We start from the raw sequence: 16,906 nt of genomic DNA on the forward strand, positions 1-16,906 counted from the left end.
GGAACAGTTGCTCGTTAAATAAATTAACCGTGAAAGTGTCTTGCCGCGTTCATAATTAGAGCTTGTTTGCCCGGGGAATATTGTTAACCGACCGCTCTTTAAATGATCGTAAATAATCCTCGGAGCGTACAGGAAACGGTCGGCGGGATTACGCTTTCTTACGCGTACATTACAAATTAAATGTTTCAACGAGAACGAAAAGAGGAATGAGGAAAAGGAAGAACAGAGAGGGAAGAAAGTCCTCTGACTCGTGCCTGCTACCGTTTCGGCTTGCGTCGGAAACCGAACTCCTTCTTACGTGCTAACAGTCCATTTGTCTTCTAAAAATTTTATGTAGTCGCTTATACAAACTTCCGAGAGGGGTTATTAACCTGGGCCCGCAGTTTCTCGATCAAAAGAAGAGATCACGCGTAATGCCGGCATAACGAGGTGCATAATTGGCCGCACGCAAGTAAATTGCGCGCTCGCGCGAACGCTCGTGCGCCCGTCGCGTTGTGTGTAGGTACACGCGGCGAAGTTTCGAGCCGATGCCGAACGTGTCCAAGCAAAAATCCTTTGGGATTACCCGCAGTGGAACTCATTCTCGACTGTGGATTTTGAATAGAATGCCGATCCCCATCAAAGGGCCCGCGTTAGGGTCGATTTCCGCGAAGTAAAACTGGCCAATTACTTCGATTGTCGATAGGCTATGCCTACCCCCCGAAAACTCGATTCTCATGCAAATTCGCGGCGAAGTTATCGAGATTATCGAGAAATCTTCGACGACACGGAGAAGTCGTAGTTTCATCTGTAGACTTACATGTTGTTATTTATGTAATTTTCAACATCGTCTACAATTTGCTCACATTTCATTTTTGCGCATGCTATCCCTGGTTGGATTTCTGGTACGTATGCCTTTAAAATTCGTCTATTTTTGTAGCGCTTATCTGTTTCATTCGATTTGTTTTGTTAGGGGTTGCAATTATGTTTCACTGTGCTATTAGAACTGAGTACTAGTTGTTTTCTTTTTTTGCGTTTCGAATTAATTTTATTCGAAGGTTTTAAGTTGTATACTGTCAGTGGTTAAAGCCACTGACCTCTTGTTCGAAACATCTCCACGTTCTTTGCATGTACAGTGGTACAACAAATATATTTTCTTCTACGAAGTTTATATTCTTACAAAATTCCTTTGTATCTCAATATTTAAACACTTTTACAGCGAATAATTTGAAAGTAAAACACATGTGCGAACGTAATTACAGTTTGACCAAACGTTTCAGTAGCTAACATAAGGGTTACTCTTCCCCATGTTTTATGCACATCATTTCATGAAATTGTTCTTTTTGCGGGGTTATTAACTCGGACAAAACGAACGGCTCTAATGAAGAGGAAACGTCGCGCGTTTCGTCGCGTGCTTTTTCCTTCCTCGAGAACTTTCCATGTCCCAGTTCAATTACAGAAACGTTTGGGAGCCTCTGCACACCGAGGCAGCCTCCTCCTCGACAGTGAAGCAGGCGTTCGAAAGAAAAAGAAAAAAAAACGTGGCACCTGCCTTCTCCTTACGAGCGCTGTGCTGAGGCCCAGGCTGCTCGCTCGTGCCACAACTGCAATCTGTTATTTCACCATCCCCCGGACTCTCGCTCGCGTGCGATCCTCTCTCTGTTTCTCTTCGCGTTTACCCTTACCACTTGGCTGCTCTCCTCTTCGCCGCAAGAAGCCTTATCGCCGATACGAACGTACAATCGTATAAACCGAGGATTTGTTGCTGGCCGTAACGATACCCGGCTACAGATAAGAGCAATTAAAGACAACATGCGGAGAACGGACAGTTTAACGAGCTCTGCGGGCTCGGCACTTTTTCATTTCCCATCGGTCGGTCAACTAATAGTTGCAAAACGTTCCTCGCGAGAGAGCAAAATTAAAGTCGCCCGAACGGTGTCGTTAAAAAAAAGTAATGCGCCGTTACGCGGGATCGGTAACGGCGATCGATGTGAATTATGGGCCATCTAATCGTTTAGACCGCGATTGGGGCAGTTTTTACGGTGAAGCGGAGAAGCAGTCGGGATTTAATTTATGGAAATGCACGTATCTACATTTCATCGGTGTTTTAATTCTGTGTTTTGTGTTTTTGTACGTTCTGCGATGCTTCAAAATGCACCTTACCTTTTTCAGTGCGTTCCTATTGAAATCTCAGAAAGGGAAGACAATCTTGTAGTTGTTCTACAAACTCACTGTTTGACCGGTGAAGGCATATGTGCATCCATGAAATTTGCACGTTTAACGTTTTAAATCAATCATGTAAGTGATAAAGTAATGTTGATATAACGGACATTTTGCACTAAAAGTACCAGACGTGTCAACACGACTCATTTCTGATTTCTTCTTTTTACAATTATTAAAAACATAACAGATGTTTCTCTAAGAAATTATTAAGGAAACTGATTTAACAATACCCAAACTGAATGATAAATCAATTAAAGTCCCGATGGATGCACTCTCGGAATTTCTATAGAGAAATTTCGAAAAGTCAATTTAACTGCTCGGTAGTATTTGTCTTAAACTTTATTAGTTTGTAATGATACTGTTGTATTATGTAATTGTATTAACAGTATTATTGGGTTCATTCTAATTTAGTTCCCACATCCTTTACTAGGTTCCAATTTCAAATTTCCATGTAACATCCTTATCTCTCCGTTTATTTATGCATAACATTTCTAGCGTCGAATAAAATAGTAAAACGGGGCCACATTGATGTACTTGCATCGTAAAAATAGCTACTTTCCCACCGATCGAATAATGAAACTTTCAGCGATCGTCGTGCAGGTATTAATGAGCGCGGAGCGGTCTAGATTTGCAACTGTATCAAAATTCATTTTGCAAAACCTGCCGTTCCCCTGACAGCTCATTAAAATCGGTGTGACAAATGTAACCGTTGTCGAGAACTAAGACTCCATCCAGTGATTCCTAGTGAAAAGATTAGACCCGGTGAGATTGTTATTCGACAATAGACGAGCTCGCTGGGAGTTCATAGAGATGCGAGGCGAAGATCGCTTTCGAGAGTCCTCTTCGGGCAGCACAGACTCGCGTGTACTAGGCCTCCGAGCAGCCTATCGTTGTTGGTTCACCGTGTTGCTTCAATGTTTAAGACCAATGCATGGCTAAACATTCATTTCCATATAAGCCGATATGTTTCAAATGTAAAGCATTACTCGTACGGCGGCTATGAGTGACGTGAAAAAAGATGAAAGGGCGAGAGATGAGACGATGAAAGAAAAAGGAAGACAGCCTGGAGAAACGAACTGGTACCGGCCGGAAACTAGTTTCAGAGCTGGGGGATCTTACCCTTCGGAAATCTTCACAATGGTACCATGGGATCCGTCGTGTTTCTGATTCTATCTTCTTTAACTGGCTCTATCGGGCCTTCTTGTGTTAATTCCGTCGTTGTGTAAGGTTACTTCTGCACCCGTGAGTGTGAGAACCGAATGGAAAATTCGTGGCGAATAAACATAATTATAGTGGTGGGCTATGCCAGTTCAGCGACACCTTGTAACGCGTGGAGATCGTCGTTTATATTCATCTGCTACACGCGTGAGAATATTTATTACTTACTCTTACGACTGATCGAATTCATGAGGAAATTTCTTGTTAATTTCAATAGCTGAAAGATTAATTTTAAAAAGTACATCTAATCGAAAATTGGGTTGTGTTTTTAACTTTGAGAGGTCATTGGAGCTTAGAGTTCGTTGGTTTCCTGTTGGATGTTTCGTTGCACGGTTGCATCCTCGAAAATTTGAAAATTGCGCACACGTGAAACGGGATGACCGCAAAGCCTGTCTTGGGCCCGATGAAAAGCGGTTCACTCTGCGGTGCATACGGACAATGCAGGCACGTGCAATAATACGTTATTCTCGTCTTGCGTGCAAGCATGTGTTGCGGTAAACCGGCCCGTGAAGGATGCAATTGTAATCTAATTATCGGGTTAAATTGCGAACAACTTCCGCTTTTCCTTTTTTAATCTTGTTTCATTTTAACATGTTCTAGATTTAACGTTGATCTGCTTTACATTTCGGAACATTGACTTCATTCGTTGACAATTGTTTTTTGTTGTAGTTATCAATTAGTGTAAAGAATATATGCCAAATATATAAATTTAGTTATTATCATACGTTATAATTAATGTTTAATAAATCGTCTGCACTTGTGTCGATATTTTCAAAGAAAATAAATATTGCATAGTTAGTTAGTATAGTCACTTAGTTTTTATTTCCTGTGTAATGTTAACTTTGAAAATCGTAACACTAACATATAAACGTAATTATTTAATTACCAACATATTATTATTTAATTATTTAATTACCAATATATATCGTATTACCAATATAAACTGAATCAATTGTAATATTTCTAAGGAAAAACTACTACAATGATTTTTCTGTTTTTCTCTTTAACTTACATTTGTATCTAAGTTATTCACACTTGCCCACTTCTTAACATGTTTCTAAAACATCACCCATTACATTTTTAGAAATGTATAACAAAAATCCTGCACAATTCTTTCATCGACGTATTTATAACGAACAATCCATAATTAAATTTATCACATTAAAAATATGATACAAATTTGTATTGTCATCTCCAGCATGACAGGACTGCAAAGTGTTAATAGCAGTATGAATAAACAGATAAATCAAAATAATGATCAAGAAAAATTGGTGAAGGCAGTAACAGCCGGCTCCATCAACTTTACACCCCCAGTCGCAACGCTTCCTAGGAAGTGAATGAAACCAGTAATCCTCCTGATACCCGGTGCATCCTAACCCCCGTCGTAAAACTGCACGCGTGCAGTTAGCAGTATTTTCCACTTGCATTTACGAGAGGCTGCACTTTTCTCATTTGCATAACAAGGACGGTGCACCTAGCGGGCCGTATCAGGTCAGTCAGGTTGCATGCCGGGAAGGGCGGTAGGACACGGGGGTAAGACAGACCCCTGCAGTTGGTGGTTAGCCCGGCTGGCTCGATGCACTTTGTTTGCATTTCCTGCACTCGGGAGCATTCGTTTGTCTATATCACTTGTCCCCTTGAATTTATAAACCTCAAACAAGCATTCCTGTCACGGATGCGTGACAGCGGAGGAAGAGAAACAAAAACAAGAACAACAAGAATGAAAAAGGAAGAAAGGTGAAGAGGAAGAATAACAAAAACAAAAACAAAAGAAAGGAAAGCAGTTACAAGAGAAGTCACCGGAGATGCATCTCTTCCAATTCGTTGCGATGCACTCTTCCTTTCTCTTCTGTTCGCCCGTGCCTCCCCCTCTCCCTCTCCTCCTCCACCTCCTCCTCCACCTCCTCCTCCACCTCCTCCTCCACCTCCACCTCCACCTCCTCCTCCTCCTCCTCCTCCTCCTCCTCCTCCTCCTCCTCCTCCTCCTCCTCCTCCTCCACCTCCTCCTCCTCGTCCTCCTCCTCCACCTCCTCCTCCTCCTCCTCCTCCTCCACCTCCTCCTCCTCCTCCCCCCCCCCCCCTCCTCCTCCTCCTCCTCCTGGTCGCTCTTTCCTTTCTTCCTTTCTCTCTCTTTTCTTCGAGTGAATCGTTGCACTCGGCGCGTGCCAACCTCGTGCCCTTCACCGGTGGTGTGTGTCCCCTCCCTCGTCTCTTGCATTTAATTCCGCTTCTGCTCGTCCTCCACCCCTTTTGTCCTCCCCACTTTTGCCAGACTACCCCACCCAACCCCGTTCCCCTTCTTTCACCCCTCCTGTCCCCTGCCACACCCCCCACCCTTTACGATGCCACGGTGCATCCTGTATGCACTTGTTGCGTCAATGCACAGCCGGCTGCCCCGGCACGCAGGCGCGACTCGAATTTCTGAATGTTGTTGATACTTTCGTCTTTCCTTTTTCTTCCCGTTTCCTCATGTTCTTATTCTCGTTCTTGTTGTTCCTCTTCCTCTTCCTCCTACCCCTTTTATCGGAAGTGAGAAGGGAACGATGTGTGCGCTCGACGCGTTTTAAACGCGATAGGATTATTACGGGGGACGTCCACCCAGACTGGCCGGGTCGGGCCGAACAGACGGACGGACGGGTTGTATTCGATACCCCAAACGACGTGATTAACGGGTCATGTAGACTTGTCGCGTAACCGATTTCATACAGATAAATTTCGAATATACAAGGTTCCGCCTTTTTCTTCGGCAGTGACAGTAGACAATTGTTATCTGGAATCCGCATCGGCACGCTCTGGAATATTAAACTTTAAGAATTCTAATTGGCTACGATATTCCATCCGTCCAACCAGTTTTCGTTTAATTTACATCCTCGTGTTGCGGTGTAATATATTTATGAAGGGTTATGTAACGTCGATAAGGATCTTTGGTATTAATTAATAATACTCGATCATTAGGAGGCGCTGTTTTATGAGTGGCAGATTCCTTTACCTCTGTTTTGGGACGTTTGGATGTCGTTGTGTTATATGTCGCACTCTTCGGCGTAATACCTTCGTCTTAAATTTCAACTGACCTGGTTTTTGAAATCTTTTATTCATTTCAATTTAAACGCCTTGCCCATTAGAATTTGTTTTACTAGCAGTCTTTATAGTTACAATATTTGACTAAATGCAAGGGGTTGTCCTTATGAAATTGAAATAAAAGTTAAGGAAAGGTCTTAATGAATGTTAAGATTACTTTGGATTACGATTTCTAATAAAAGTGATTGTAAGTATAAAGTACCTATATTTAATATTTAGTGTTGTTTTTAGTATCTAGTATTTTAAAGTAAAAGTTTCGCTTTTTATTGATACACGTATACGAATATATATTAGATTATGAAAGAAAACAAAGAATTAAAATGGTCCATTTTCGAAGCTCTAATTTCCAATATTTATATGAATGTACAACTACCTCCCTAGGAACAATACAGTAAGCTGTAAAAATTAATTCCCCGTAAATCTAGTACTAATTTAGTCTTCTCCGCGTAAAGTATAAAATGTTGTGACGCCGCTAGCGAATACGAAAAGCTGGCTATTAAAGTGGCGGTGAGTTAATGGCACTCTAGCTTGCACTTGTTGCATCCGCAACGACTGCAACTGTGTGTGACTTCTGCGCAAGCGTACTTACAGAAACTTTCCGGCAGTTTGTCTTCCGTATGGATATGCGTCTCGTGGAAGAACTCCCCGTTTCAACTTATACATTTCGAACAAAGTTTATCGAACATCCCGAAATGAAACGATGTTTTAACCGGTTAACTGCGTTCGACGAGTGTACGCGTCATCTTAAAATCAAAATAATACTAATTATTTCAACGATCATTTATTTATTTTTTCAGTTAAACATGTAATTCTTCCTTGTTTTGTTTTAGTTTTTCGTTAGAACGTATTATAGGTGCATTTGGCCTACATTTGACGAGTATACAACTTCATTATTTCATTTCATTGCGAGCATTATCTGAGATTTCTGAAATTAAATTCCACTGTTAACAAGCTGATATTGGAACTACCACATCGATCAAAATGACACACCCCTGATTTTTTCTTTCACAATTATTGAAAAAATACAAATGCTACTCAAAGAAATTACTAAGTGACTTGATTTAGCAACATGCAAATTGAGATCTGAGTCAGTTGAAATCTCAATAAATAGGCTTATAGTTCTTATAAGCAAATAACAGATAGTCAGTTTGGCTCCCGATGGTTCTAGTGTTAAGAAAAACCGTCGACAGGCAGCTATCGTAGTATAGAGACACTTTTGGAAGCCACCCAAGGAATTTAAGCACATGGTCTCGTTGCAATGTCAATGGACACGCTGTTACACTTCTATTAAAAGTCTGTTTGCTATCTTCTTTCGTTTCTACGCTCCTATCTTCCTGTTAGTCTTTTTTAATTTTTCAAACCATTTGAATTTTTAAATACTGTTTCAAGTACGAGACTTTAACTCGTTTCTCATTGTACCTTGCATTAGTGATTTCTTTGAAATATTTTACATATAAATACTTCTATATATTAGAGGAAATGTAGCAGACTTACTTTTTGAGAATGTTATCAATAATAATTGCTGGTAATTTCACTGGGATTCTGAATTGCTTGCTGTTTTGTTTATTAACAAATTAGAACCATTGCTGTTGTATTGCTGTTGCTGTTGCTATTGTATAAAAAATTTGAATAATCGATAAATTTTTACAAATAACATTTCTAATTTAGTATGTCTACAAAATTTGTACATATGCTATGCATTACATTTAATGGAATTATTAAGTGCACCGATTAATAATACACTACACACTGTCAAATCTACTTTTTATTTTTTAATTCATCTAAAACCAATGCTGCCACAGTAATATTTGTTCAATTTTCCTAATAATTTTCTTTAATTTATTTCCTAATAAATATTGTCAGTTTGTTATAAAAATTGCATGTTACTTACTAGTACATTTAATATAATATTTCATTGTCCTTAATTAAAAGTCTGTAATAAACTTCAGCAAAAAACTTCCGTTTAGTCGTGATTCATAGAACTATTAATTAGGTATTATCAATCCACATCGATGATAGGGCTACCTGAAATTGCATACAATTTCTGAACATTTTTACGATCACACATTTCTTTTGTCTATTTATAATTATTATCGATATCCTTTACGCAGTCATTTTGACTGACACACCGATGAACCTGCGAACGATCGAAGGAAGAATTACTCATCGTGATCTCTAGCTCAACATTTTCCAGTAAATTGACACGTGCAGAGCTACCTAACCTGTTAACTGTGGAATTTAGTTTGAAAAATCTCTCGTTTTACGTGCAATAAAATGAAAAAATGAAATGTGTACATGTCAGATGCAGAATAAATGCACCTAGGGTATATTTGAATGAAAAAGTAAAGAATTCATGTTTGAAAGAATTAGTATAATTTCAAGCTTTAAATCAACGTGTATACTCGTCAATCGTATTTAACTGGTTAAAACCTATGTAGTAAACACAAAACTGGATCGCTGGTCATTACTTTTCACGACCCTTTCTTTTTATTAAGTTGACAGCTACTTAGTTTGAAGCGGAAGTAAAAATGGTTCAGCGGAACTCATCCGGCAAGATAAGTCCTTTCGGTGTTTGCTTAAAGCATTTTCCTGCGGGCCTCAGGGGACGATATCCTAATGAGGAAGAAGCTTGATACTCTGCCTCGTGCAGCTGCGTTCGCACACGAGGCTTGCGATTGTTCCGCGATGTTACTTCCAGTAGAAGGTCCTATTGATGAATAGACACCTGGTTCATCTTTGAGATAGACCACTATCGTCTCTTATTCATTGGTGTTACTCATTTTAATTTCTTTAGTGCATATTAAACGCTGAGGTGAGCTTTGACTCAACCCATTCCTTTTTCCTTGTACAGTTAACACTAACCGTACCGTAAATTGTCAAATAACCAGTTTTAAAATCTGATTAAATATTCTGCGTTTTCTTTCGTTCATTTGACTTTTTATCTATTCTTGTATTGTCCGAATAATCAGTTTTTCTATTTTTTCTTATTTTTTTTCGATTTCTATTTCTATTAAGGAAAATTGATCATGTAATTTGTTTAGCTTTCTTTTATACCGAACTATTTGATTACGATTAGTGTTAACACGTTGTGTGCGGGCCACTTTTTTCATTTCAACTTATTTAAATTATATTCAACTCATTTATTTATTATTGAATATATTTTCGGCAACTTTTATTGTAATCACAAATATTTCCAACCATATTTAAAATGAATTTAATTTTTACGGTTAACAAAAAGTGTTAGTGAAATAAATGTTCACGAAAAACGTGCCAGTACGTCTCTCACACGTAAAGTGTTAAGTTTTATTTTCTTGAGGAACAAAAAAGTAAACACGGTAAAACTGCCAATGTTTTGAAATGATGTAAAAATTATGTAAAGATATCAATCTGAATTTTACTATTTATTTTAATTATGTTTTATTGTCGGAATCTGACAACTATTATAAAAATTATTTCATCATCTTATTTCCTTCAGTCTCTCCTTTGATACAGTTTTACCTTTTATTCTAATTCGTTAAATTTGCAAATATTGTTCATTTGAATAACACTTAATACAACACAACAAAATTTCTGGTAAGTTTTTCTTCGTACTCAGATCAAAAAGCGTTGCATGGTGGTTCAATCGAAATTACCGATCAGATGCTTCAGGCTGCCAGACACGCGAAGTAATTTACACCCTTAAATAACGCGGCAGAAGCGAAAACGTGATTACCAAGCAAACCCCCAAGGAGCATCAACGAAATAAGTTTAAAGCCTCATGAAAGTCTCGGTGCGTAATGATTCTTGTCACGCGCATTTGACGAATCTCATGAACATATTAATTCCATTTCCGTCATTGCCAAATTCAAATTTGCAAATTGCATTTCACTTCATCGTACATCATACAAACTGTTCTTATAAAAATTCATTTTTAAATAACCTTATAAAGTCATTTCCACAACACATTCTGAAATATCTCCGTTAAAAAATTATTCCTTCCAAATTAACCCTTTGCACTTGATTTATTTTCAATATTGTCGGGGATATATTGCTAATTATTTTTCGGGAAATGAATTTACAGCAGTAGAATTCAACGTTTTATATTGATTTTATATATTATTATTATAATGAGATTTAATTTTTATATATTATATTGTCATCTCCAGAATGACATACGAGTGCAAGGGGTTAATTTACATCAAACAAGAAACAAATTCGATAACTTGATATCATACGTTCGAGTGTACATTGTATTATGTACTCCGCGTTGTTCACGAGAAGAGCCCCGGGACGGCACAGGGGTAAGAGTGATCTCTCGCTAGGGATTTTGTTTATAGTTTTGATTGGTTACGTGAAACCGTATTAACGAATAGCAAATTAGTATCGGAAATGAGATGAGTACGTAAAATTAATAAAAAAAATTGCCAAAGGTATTTCATTGTTCCCAGACAACATTTTCGCAGAACCTGCGTGAACCTCATAGCGCCACTCTCGGAACAGCTCGCTCACGAGTAAAACGATGATCCTCGGACTATTAAATCTTATACATTTTCGACTCGCGAGCGTAGTTGCCGGTCATTCCCCCTCGTTAATAGCTATTAATCATTGCGGCAGAAAAGGGGCACGTAAGAACATTAAGCGAGGATGCATGAAATTCCGTCATGACGATAGCTTTTTTCAGCAAAAACTCGAGGGACGGTTGGGGTTTTACCTGTTTTCTCCGTTGTTGTTTCTCTCTCTCTCTCCCGGTTTGTTCCTGCCTTTTTCTCCCCATATCCTTGGCGATCTGTTTTTATCGAGCCGATTCCTTATCACGCGCAGATCCCAGAGATGAGCAGAGATCGTCACGGTAAAAAAGAAAATTACACGGGTATGCGCGTGTACAGACTTCGCACAATCCGCAGGTGTAAAGGGCCTCGCTTAATTATCTCGAAATTGAGGCACGCTGACGTGCAATAATTGTTGTACGCCGCTCCTCCTCCTCTGCGTTCCCCCTCCCGCCCCGTTGTTTTCACTCGGTCTTGCGAGCCGCGTGCTCGGTACGCGTTTTCTTGCTGCCGCTGACGCCGATGGTTCCGCTTTAAACACGACACAACGGCCGATCGTAAAATCTTACACGGTGTTGCGGAAGATGCGATTTTCGTTGGCGAATGCAGCTGCTGTTTGCTGCTGCTGCTGCTGCTGCCGCCGCGAACCGGTCTGACCAAGTTACGCTTGACGCCTTAATATTGAATTGTTCCACTGGAACTGATTCGCTTTTTGCCAGGTCGCAGATCTCATCAGAGGCGTACCCCAAGAATGGAAATTGATTCTCTTAATTGACTTTGGGTCGTTTTTGATCACTCAATCCAGCTCGTGTCTATAAATTCCACTAATCGGAGACACCGGACGCCTTTTCGCTGTTTCCTGTAATGACAACTTTGAATTCTACGATTATAAATCGAACGACGAGAGAATGTTTAGATGACCCTTCTTAGAAAGTAGTGAATTAGTTGAAGATTCGAGTATTTTAGAAATTCAGGTGACAAATATTTCTGAGAAGAAACTGAAAGCAGTAAATAAACAAATAAATATAAATAAATAAAAATAAATATATACACGAATAAAAGTAAATGAACTCAGTTTGACTGTAGGAAATATTGATCTGGCGCTTTTAACCTTTTAGCTACGAAACGCCACTACAGTGGGGTTCCTGTCTATCATCTTTTTAGACGGTACGCCATCATGGTGGCTCAATTCTTTTTTTGTCATCGATAGCTGTGCACATTATGGTACAATCTAACGTAATTGCACAGTGGAAAATTATTCTATCAGTCTCAAATCGCAGTGCTACATTTATGATACGCATACTGTATCAAACCTTGCCGTACATGATATAGCTTTCAAGCTAGTCTCGCCATAGCTAAAAGGTTAACACTTTCGGTGCCACAGTAGTCCTATAGAACCGGAGCATCGAAAGGACTTGAAAACAATTATAATTCATAAGACAATCGACGTCGAATGAAAATGTCCAATAGGGTAAATAATTAGATAACAGTGCAGTGTGAGAATTGTGGTAACAAATAATTAATAAGTGTTCCTTTTCCTCTTTGCTACAAAGGTGATTAGCTAGTGTTCGATATAAATAAGTGATAAATAAAAGGCTGATGTTTTTCGTGACAGCCAGTGTGTTAAATACTAAAAAACAGAACTGCGATTGCACCGTGAGCTCGGACAGTTGACGCTGTATTTGTAACATTTTGTTGTCTCATGATTCATCGCACCGTGATCAAGAACAGAGCTTAACGGCGCGCGTAACACGCGTTTAATGATACACACAGTTTCCCCCCGATTTTATCATGCAGAGAGTGAAAGTGAAATTTCGAGAAAAACCGCGCCGACGCGTTCCGCTCGCTGACAAATTGAAACCTCGCACGGTAGCCCCGGTACGGAGGTAGGATAAAGGTGATTTTAACGGCGATGCTTCTTAATTGGCGTGACCGACGCAAAAGGACGCCGTGAAAAAGAAACCTCCAGAATATGCGCGGATCACGGAAGACGCTGCACCTGGCCGAGACCGACCGGCCGACCGGCCAGATCCGTATCTCAGCGACGCGGTTATTATTAATTCTTCGTTTTTTTTCGTCAGCCGCTACCAGATAAACCGCAATTAATATGCACACCGCGAAGTCGTCCAATTAACCGTGGTACCGAGAAACTTTTTTCTCGCGGCGCGCACGTCGACAGTCCAACTTTCGATCTTCATAGTCCCCGGCCACGGGCGAATCACGATCTTGACGTTCGAATCGCTTTCGCGGAAACCTCGAGGCCTGCGACCCTCGGCATGGATAAGAGAAATTTATTCAGTAATTACTGGGCTGACGTGACACGATCCATTCCGAGAAGAAACCGGAACCTTTTTTCTCGCGCTGCGTTGTATTCCAATGTCACTTGCAATCGAGAATGTTTCTGGGTAAAGGGGTTGTAGATCTAATTGGCTAGTTTTTAGTGAATCTTCGTTAACTTAGACACCGGTGACTTTTGTTTCAATATTGTTAAAAGGGGGAACTATTCTTTGGCTATTCCTCTGGACGGTTATGATGATGTTATGATAAGACATTATTGCAAATGCAATAATGATTGTATTAATGTAGTTTTTGCCGCGATAGCTTTTTAACGTTAACTGTCACACGTCTAAAAATATCAATCTAGAATTTCAGTTTTGTGAGCCACATAATCAACGATTCAAGCATATTAATACTTAAGAGAAACTAAAACTTCTGACGCGATTTACTCATTTAACCATTTGAAATTATAAGTCCTTTCTCAAAAACATCCTCAATTGTTTTCTGACGAGAAAGAAAACGTTTCTTTTTTTCTTGCGTCTTTTTCCAATTATAAACAAACATTGCATGCTTATCCTCAATCGAATTCATCATTTTGGCATCATTCCATCATTCCTTCACCCTCTAGTATCCTCAATTTTCCTTTTCCTTGTTCTAGGGGTAGCGGCGACGCCCTACCAGAATCTTCAGTTGGCCAAGTTGCCGGAGGTTGGAGGTGAGTCATTATTTCCAGCCTTCCTGGTTTCCGTTCACCTTTGACTAACATTCCTTAATCCTGTATATACTTCAAGATGCCGTCGAATCGAACGTACCGTGATTTTGCTACAGGCATTTATATTAGAATCGTTATCCGATATGATATTCGGTCGAGACTTTTTTTACTTGAGCAATCCAATAATTTTCGGATGTAATAAACATTTCCGTTTGCAAGCATCGCTACTATGTCAAGCGTTGTGTTCCCGGTTTGACACACATAAAAAAAACAACCGCTTGGAAGCTCGCCGGTAAGAAGCCTTGCGGCTAGACAATAGCATTACCGGATTACTCGTGTAGTCGTTCACGTATGAACATGGAAGACCGGTGATATCGTGTAACAAATTCACGATATTTGACGTTCCACGGCCGAACTAACGATAAATTCCTCGTCGCTTAATTTAAATAGTTACCTGCCTCTATATATCCACACGATGCTAACAACTTCTCCCGTACTACATTCGCAATTTCATTTCTATCCCTTTACGTCCGCTCCAACTTCTCCACCAATATTAACATTATTTTAATCAGCATTTTGGCACGACTGTTTGTTCACGCGCATAAAGAAAATCGTTCCAACGGGGTTTCCTTTGAAAATAACGCGTTTTTGATCCAATTTTCTTCGCTGTAGGCTAGTATTGGATAGAAACAGGGAAAGCTTCCCCAGCTTGTCCTGAGACATCCGGGCTCCTGGTGCGAAAATTCTTCAAGGGTACGTGGCCACTATTGATTCCAGGGCTCCGCCACCCTTACGCACCCTCGCATTTCTCTTTCCCCCTCCTTCCCCGTCGCCGTCTCGCTCGTTCTTGCTCCCACCCCTATTCCCTTTCACTCTCTAGCCCCCGTACCCTCTTTCCGTCCCCACCCAAAATTCTTCCCTGCGCACCCTGCGCGCCCTTCGTCCTTCGTGCTCCCCTTGGAGGACCCTTTCCTCCTGGCCCGAATTACATCGCTCCTCCTCGCTTTCCTTTCCATCGGTTGGTCCACCCTGGAGGGGTAAAAGCCTCTCTCGTTCGTTCCCTTCGGTCTCGGATCGTTCGTTTCCACGGCCGTCCCAGTTATTAAACTGCCCGTTCCACGATTCCACAGAATCACATGGACAGCATTCGTTATCGGAAATTACGTTTGATAAGAGATACGGCTGTCTAATTATGTTTAAGCGCGGCTACGAGAAGCTCTGTAGCTTTTCCTTTCTTCTTTCCGTTTCTTTCGTTGCGGTTTCGTGAGCATCGATTTTGGGGGTGTCGACACGTGGGATACGAAAATATATTCTGCTCCGTAAAGCACTGCGAACGGTCAACCTTGAGAAGTCCTGACTGAACGGGGATACCTCGGCTTGAAGGTCAACGCGAAATCCATTAATTTTTATGCGCCCGGAAACCATTTGCTGATCCCACGCCACCTTCTGGCCACGCTTCATTGATACCGATATTTACGAGACTCGCGCAACTATTAATTATCTTTAAACACTGAACACCGAACCTACCCCAACCACCGTTACCGGAAAAGAACAAAGAGCCGCGACGCGATTCGAGGTAAAAGTCTGCGTTTTCTGTCTGCCAGTCTGCATCGAAATTCGTCGCTCCTCGGAGGACGGTATTTATCGGGCTCAAGGATCTCGACTCCTCGAAAGTGTCCCGCGACAGTGTCCCATTTTTCTGCAACTTTTGTTCTGTATGATTCCACCCGCTGAATCGCGTTCGTGAAGAAATTTTCCTGGAGAAAATAACCGCAGTCTCAGGGGTGACGATTTTCTGAGCGGCCTAAAGCAAAAATAAGTCAACAACCGTGGAAGACGGTGGTCTAGGAAGCCGATGCGGTGGATTTACGCTTGATGAAGAGGATAATCGATTGATCATTTTAGGGAATTAGTTGATGGGGGCTAAGCTTGTAGAAAAACTGCACGGGCAGATTTCAAACGACACTGCCCTAGACATTGTTCACACGATCCAGGGAGGCCCGGATACATTGTGCCGCACCATGAATTCTTGAGAATCGTGTATCGTGTAGTCTGTTTTTCAGGCGTCTTAGATGCTTCAAGTGTCGAAAAATAGAGTACATTTTTTATCATTTTTGTTTGGTGTGTAACATATGTCGATAATAAGTTATTATTTTTTACATTGTACTAACGCGATATTGTTAATACAATATATTAATACATTAGTAAAACTTATTTTTTTTAAGTTATAAGTGCATTTGCAAAGCTCTTTCGATTTTAGGTAACCCATGGAAAGGATCCGAAATTAAATAATTAAATTTATTTTTATTGATCATGATAATAGCTATTTAATATTCGAGTTCCTTTCCAAAGTTTAAAAAATTTAAGAATGGAGTAGCATATTAAATGAGAGTTATATCCTCTTCGAGATAAAACTCACTTTCATTCATTACAACCAAACATGATGACTTGAATTAAATGAAAGGCTGTGTTGACACGTGCGGAATCTTATTAGGAACCCACGTGTAAAATTTTAAGTCAATTAGCTAAATATACCTCGCGTTCTTCCGCCCACCATAAGAAGAATAATAGTTTTAAACAAAACGGGATCGGAGTTTTGACTGAACCGATAACATACGTGAAACATTTTCTTTAAAATATTATAATTTCATCTTCACCTTCAAATTTCTACATTAGACTTGCTTTATAATATCCTCAGAATATCAATTTACAAAAATATGTAAGAAGAGATTAACTTTTTTCATTTTTAAACGGTTATGCCCACTTAACACTGCGATTTCATGTTTTACACATCAGTATTTAAAAATTAGCATGTAATAGGAGTTGAATGTGCAATATCCTTGCAACTTGTACAGACTGAAATTGAAAAATAATATATTTGGATCTTTATAGG

This window comes from Nomia melanderi, chromosome 5 (assembly GCF_051020985.1).
Source record: "Nomia melanderi isolate GNS246 chromosome 5, iyNomMela1, whole genome shotgun sequence".
In the NCBI taxonomy this organism is placed as follows: Eukaryota; Metazoa; Arthropoda; class Insecta; order Hymenoptera; family Halictidae; genus Nomia; species Nomia melanderi.